This window comes from Acanthochromis polyacanthus, chromosome 14 (genome assembly GCF_021347895.1).
Source record: "Acanthochromis polyacanthus isolate Apoly-LR-REF ecotype Palm Island chromosome 14, KAUST_Apoly_ChrSc, whole genome shotgun sequence".
NCBI lineage: Eukaryota > Metazoa > Chordata > Actinopteri > Pomacentridae > Acanthochromis > Acanthochromis polyacanthus.
Window position 1 is genome coordinate 39,279,126 of NC_067126.1, and position 6,058 is coordinate 39,285,183.

At 41.5% G+C, this 6,058-nt stretch overlaps 1 long non-coding RNA gene across 1 annotated transcript; it reads left to right on the top strand.

The window, feature by feature from the left end:
* The first annotated feature begins 2,041 nt into the window (after positions 1-2,041).
* LOC127536997 (uncharacterized) lies at positions 2,042-4,484 on the top strand. The gene is made up of 2 exons (XR_007946265.1): positions 2,042-3,079; positions 3,812-4,484. It is a non-coding gene; the product is annotated as an uncharacterized LOC127536997 (long non-coding RNA).
* The last annotated feature ends 1,574 nt before the right edge of the window (positions 4,485-6,058 follow it).

Sequence of the window (6,058 nt, forward strand, 5' to 3'; positions counted from 1 at the left end):
ACGTGATTTCGTCATCTTCCCAAAAACGCATGGAATAGATAAGACCTAGTACACATGCAGGGGAAAGAAGGAACTAAATGGATTAGAAAATAGCATAACGTCAACACCTCTGAGTCCATGATGTCAGATCAGTCCCTCCAGGAATTCGCGATGTTGCGATCGCGCAAATTCACGCGAAATCAACCAATATCCGCAAATTTTGCGCGGCCTTGCAATTTTGTCCGATCACCGCAACTTTCCCGCAATTTTGGCCGGCTCCTGGGAGTTCCACCAATTACAGCAGCTCCCAACGCAAACGTAATGCACGTACGTCACCGAATTCACTTCCTGTTTGTGGTTTGAAGATGCAGACGTGTGCGATACTAAGGTCTCTCATTTACCAACAAAAATTACTGCTGAAGACCGTGAAAAACAATCGTTGTTAGGGATTTCCCATTGAGGTAGTGGTACGACGTCTGATAGCAGCACGGTAACCATGGCAACAAGTGTACCCTACCTCAGCAGCCTGCTGACGATCACATGATTGTGATCCTACAACAAATCTACAACTGTGGACATATCGGAAATAACACAAGGAACAGTTGATTAAATTGTGGAGGTGTTTCTGAGTCCCATCAATTCCCGTCGCCCGCTACATAGTTAGGTATGTAAACACGCAGAACACACACCTGCATTCAGCACAAGGTCAGGTAATGAATAGTCTTGGTGAAGTACTGCGCTCTCTTCTTGTTAACTGACGTGACAAGCCGTGAGCGTGTGTGTGTGAACACGTGTACCAGGAAGTGAAATTAACTTTTTAAGCCACTGACAGATATGTACAAATATGATTCATTCCATAGTAAATTATCATTTTGTGCCGCAAATCTACCAACCACGTCCTGTTAAACCAGTATCTGGCTGCTGCTAATGTCCCACCATGGTGTGCCAGATTTTGTGCAAATGAGTTGGAACCCAAAATATTTAATTTCGGAATAAATATTGTCAATTACAGTGTTGAAACATGTTCTACAAGCTGGAAAAAATGCAGCTTTTTAGCAGTTGTCACTGTCTCCCACAATTTCATCACAACAAATAAGTTTAAAACATCACAACTTTTATCGCAATTTTTTAGAAAAGCTGCCGCGAATTCAGGCATTTTCGGCCGCAACAATCACGAAAAACACCCGCGAAATCCTGGAGAGACTGTCATATACACGTCGATAAGGGAGCAGAGTCTAGCATCCAAGCATAGTCGTATTAAGAGAAGAGGATACTATACTGCCAGTCTGTCGTTGTGTCCATTCATGGTATTGCAACAAAAGACACTTTTTCCTCATGATGACATTCTACCGTAAAAGAAAAAACTGTTGTCAAGATACCTGGGAAGCTGGGATAAGCTGGGAACTACTCCTTTTGCTCTGATTATTGAATGCATGGATATTTAGTCTCACTGATGGCGATCTTTATTTAAACAGGTCGAATACAGTAAAGGTGGAAACAAAATGGACCATTTTGGCTTTTAGAACAGGTCAACAACTGTCATTCAAGTCAGTCAGCCAAACATGAGTCAAACTAAAACATTTCCTACATATTTCCTACAGTTGGTGCTTTTAAATACAGCAAATTTCACTGTAAATGTTATTAAAGAAAATATTACAATAAAATATTAAAGAATATATTAACTTTTACTGATATATATGAATCGCTTTAGATATTTTTAGGGTTTTTTGGGGGAAGATTTTTACTCATTTTTTGAAAATATTTACAAGACTTTTCTTGCTAAATTTGGAGTATTTTTTAATAAAAATTTGGAGGGAAACTTTTAGGGAATTATTTGAATTTTCTTCCTGAAGGTTTTACACATTTTCAGAAATTTGGGGATTTTTTTGCTGAATTTTAGGATTTTTTTTCAGACAAGAAACAATTTTTTTGGTGCCCGCAGAAATGAAGAAGCAGGAGGGTTAATCTCCATTGGTTGAAACTTGAGATTAATACACAAATATTTTTAATAATTTAACCTTGGACACCAGATGTTCCTCACTTGACCAGTAAGTTTATTCTCAGTGCATGTGTAGCATCCCTTTTATATACAGTAAGTCACATATTGAATCATAACTGGCTTTAAAACTAGAGGTGAGGTCACAGATTCCCTCCTGTTTGCACCGATACGTCAGTCAAACATCCCAACAGATATTTTTTTGGTGCCACACTGCATGTCATAAGCTTCTGTTACTCTTTAACTACAGACTATTAACCATATGCTATTTGCAACCCGTGATGTGGCCTCCCTGATTAAAAGCTATTTGAGAATTTTGGTTGAATCTGCCGGGTTCCTCAAAGAACTTTAAATTGGCCATTAAGACCGAGGCACTGAAAAGAGAAAAATACTGTTAAGATATCATGGCAACGCTGGCTGTTCTCTGCTAACATTTCTGCTCATGAGTAGGGTTGGATATTGAAATTCGGTTCTAAGTAGGAACCAAATCAAAAACGGCGGGTATCTGGTACCCATAAAAATATTTACTTTCAGTTCTGCTTTTCGGTTCTTGGACGGACTTATAACCTTTTTTACAATGGCTGCATGTCTGCCAGGAAACCTCAGCGAGAGGGCTCTGGGAGACCTGTCTGTTATGTGACTACGTCACACATTCACGCTGATAGCGCTGATAGCGTGAATGTGTGACGTAGTCACGTAAAGGAAAAAAAAACAACACCGGAGAAACTTTGCTAACCATGGGAAACGCTCTGAAATGTGGCTTCACTTTGAAAGACAAAGAGATGAAAAAGGAAAGTGCAACATATGTCATAAGCTTATTAGCTGTAAGACAGGCTGCACGTCAAATTTGACGAAACATTTACGACTCCATGGCATCGAGCTGAAAGACTGTACAGTGTTCGATCTTCTGCGGACCGACACAGCCAGTGCTAATGTTGCTACAAGCAGCGTTAGCACCTTGCCAGCAGCCCCAAAAGAGAGACCGTTCACGTTGGCGAAAAGGAGGCTGACAAAAGAGAAAGCTGAGGAGTGTCACCGTGCGGTAACCAAGTTTGTAGTGAAAGGACTACATCCTTTCTCGGTCGTCGAGTCTCCATCATTCAGGTAAGTTAAATAATGTAACGTCGCATATTTCCATCCTAAATCCTGTGGTAAAAATACAGTATTTCGTCTTGTGTAGGCTTATATTTCCCTGCAAACGTCAATGACATGCAAACTATAAAATGGTTGAATTTGTATAGAATTAAATCAAGACGAATCTATACAATAAACACAATACAGACATTCTGTATTCATTTGAAATATTTTCAGCTCTTGTATTTGTGTATTTCTGCCACTGCGACACTGTAGTACTGATTTCCTAACAAAAAAACAGTCTGATTTGGGTTTAGTTTAGTATTCTAGCACATTTTATTTTTGTTTACAATTTTCCTAAAGGTAAAGGAATAAAGTTACTTTAGTTAAATAAAATATTGACCTTCTATTTTTTTTTTTACTATTTTGGAATCGTATTAAGGAATCGTTTGGCACCGGAATCGATAAGCAGAACCGGAATCGGATTCATAAAAATCCTAACGATACCCATCCCTACTCATGAGAAAGGCTATTTGCTGTTTTCCACACTCTTAAAGCTCCCCACATCAATATTTTTATAGGTTGCTCATTAAATTATTACCGTTTGTATGAAGCTGCTTTAACTGTAAAACTCAGCTCATACAGACAGTAAGCAGTGCTCTCAATTCAGCTGTGAGCCCTTCTCTATCTACCTTTACATTTAATATGTATACCGTTATTGCAGTACATTCACTCTGTTTCCCCATGTGCTATTTCTCCGAGTGTCCCTGGTCCCAGAGCTGGATGCTTCAGATCTGCGGTTGATGTTCCACCAGCTGGTCCAGTCTCCATCATGTCCACTGTGGGATGCTGTTGCTGACCTTCCTCCAGCCCTCTGCTTCCAGCTCCCCTTTTCCACCAGTCAACTCTGCATCGCCTTCACTATACTGTTATGCTAACTTACATACTGTTTGAATTTTACTGCTAGCTATATATGGAGTATGTTTAATGTCAGAGCCGTACATCATCAGAGTAAACTATGAGTCAGTTTTCAATGTTAGCTTATACTTTGTCTGTGTCACATATCCTGTCATGCATGTATCCAAATGTGTGTTGTGTTTTCCTTGCTTTCCCACCCCTCCCTCTTCTCCCATCCCTCCTCCTTGCCCTCCTCTGTCCTTCTCAACCCCCCCGGCCAGCAGGCAGATGGGTCCCCCCTAAATAGAGCCGGGTTCTGCTCGAGGTTTCTTCCCTGTTAAAAGGGTGTTTTTCTTGCCACTGTTGCCTTTGGGCTTGCTCTGGGGGTCAGGCTTATGGGTTCTGTAAAGCGTCTTGAGACGATTTGACTGTAACTGATGCTATATAAATAAAATTGAATTGAAACTGAATTGCTGCCATCAAGGTACAATAAATAAACGACCTACAGCGGCCTACAGGTCAGTAATGTTAAGGAAAATGTGTCTTTTGTCTCAGTTTTATCCCCTGTATGCATGCTGCTTCTAACACTTTTGTTTCAGGACATCCAGCACAGCACATGCAGACACATGGTCATCTCATGTTTTATCCAAACTAGGGCTGCAACTAATGATGCGTCGACTAATCCTCTGAGCACGATACGTCATCAAAAGCGGAAGTGAGGGCGCAATGCAACAGAAATCAGCGTCCGACCGGAGCGCGGAACACGGACGGACATCGGCGCTGCATCGTGCCTATTCTACAATTTCATTTAGCAGACGCTTTTGTCCAAAGCGACGTACAACACAAGCAAGAGTAAAGACATAAGGAAAAACCTGTAGTAAGTGCAAAAAGTGTGATTGGTCAAAGGTGTTGCCATCAAGTTGCAGAAGAATTGCTAACCCCCCCCCTTTTTTTTCGATCTTTGTCAGCGCTAAATAAGTGCTGGGTTTTGGACCACCTGACTTATTCTACCCCTAAGGTGGAGTCAGATTAAGTGCTTAGGTGTTCTCTGAACAACTGAGTCTTCAATTGTCTCTTAAAAGTAGAGATACGATACAGCGCGGACATCCGCGATCTATCGTAAACACGGATGTCAGCGTTTACTATACAGCTGTATCGGATACTATACAGCTGTATCGGATACTATACAGCTGTATCGGATACTATACAGCTGCATCCTGCATACATAATATATGCACGATGCAGCGCCGACGTCTGTCCATGTTCCGCGCTCCGGTCTGACGCCGATTTCTGTTGCATTGCGCGCTCACTTCCGCTTTTGATGACGTATCGTGCTCAGACGATTAGTCGACGCGTCGTTAGTTGCAGCCCTAATTCAAACAGGCTTTCAGTGTGCCTCCTCATCACCAAACCAATGTCTCCTCAACCAGACACAGCTAAAAATAAACTGAACATCACTGCTCTCTCAATAACGGATTCTCATTCTCAAGATTTTCTCATCCTTGGATTCACTTAACTTTCACCTGCCCTTTACAAGAACCCGATCCTATCTGCAGCTGGTCCCTCGTCTTTCCCAGACTAAAAGACTGGTATTCTTCCTGGCCAGCACATTTCCATGGGATCTCAGGGGCAGTGAATGCCAGCTCAAGATAAAACGGGGTCTTAACTGCATCCACTTAGGAAAAAAATGGGCGACACAGTAGGTAGGTAGGTCGTCAAAAATCAGTCAAGCGAAAGGTGACACTGGAGGTCTGGGCATTAGGGTTACACCGCTGCTTAGGGTATGCGCAATGAAATGTGAAAATATTACCGACAACTTGAGATACCACTTAAAGCTCAGCTCGTGTAAATTATGCATATTTATCCACTGTCAAAGATGCCGTTCAGAGCGGTGAAATGGAGAAAGTGGCTGGGTATTTCTCTGTTTATATGTTTATCTGTCAGTCATGTACAATGCTGTGGTTGCTGCTGAAACTGAAATGGTGCATCTCATTTTGTTGTGCATTTCAACTAGGCAGTGACGGCACTCAGCTGTGATCTCTAAAGCGTCAGTTTGTGAGCAAAACCAAACAGGCAACACACACATACATATATATATATAAAAAGCTAATC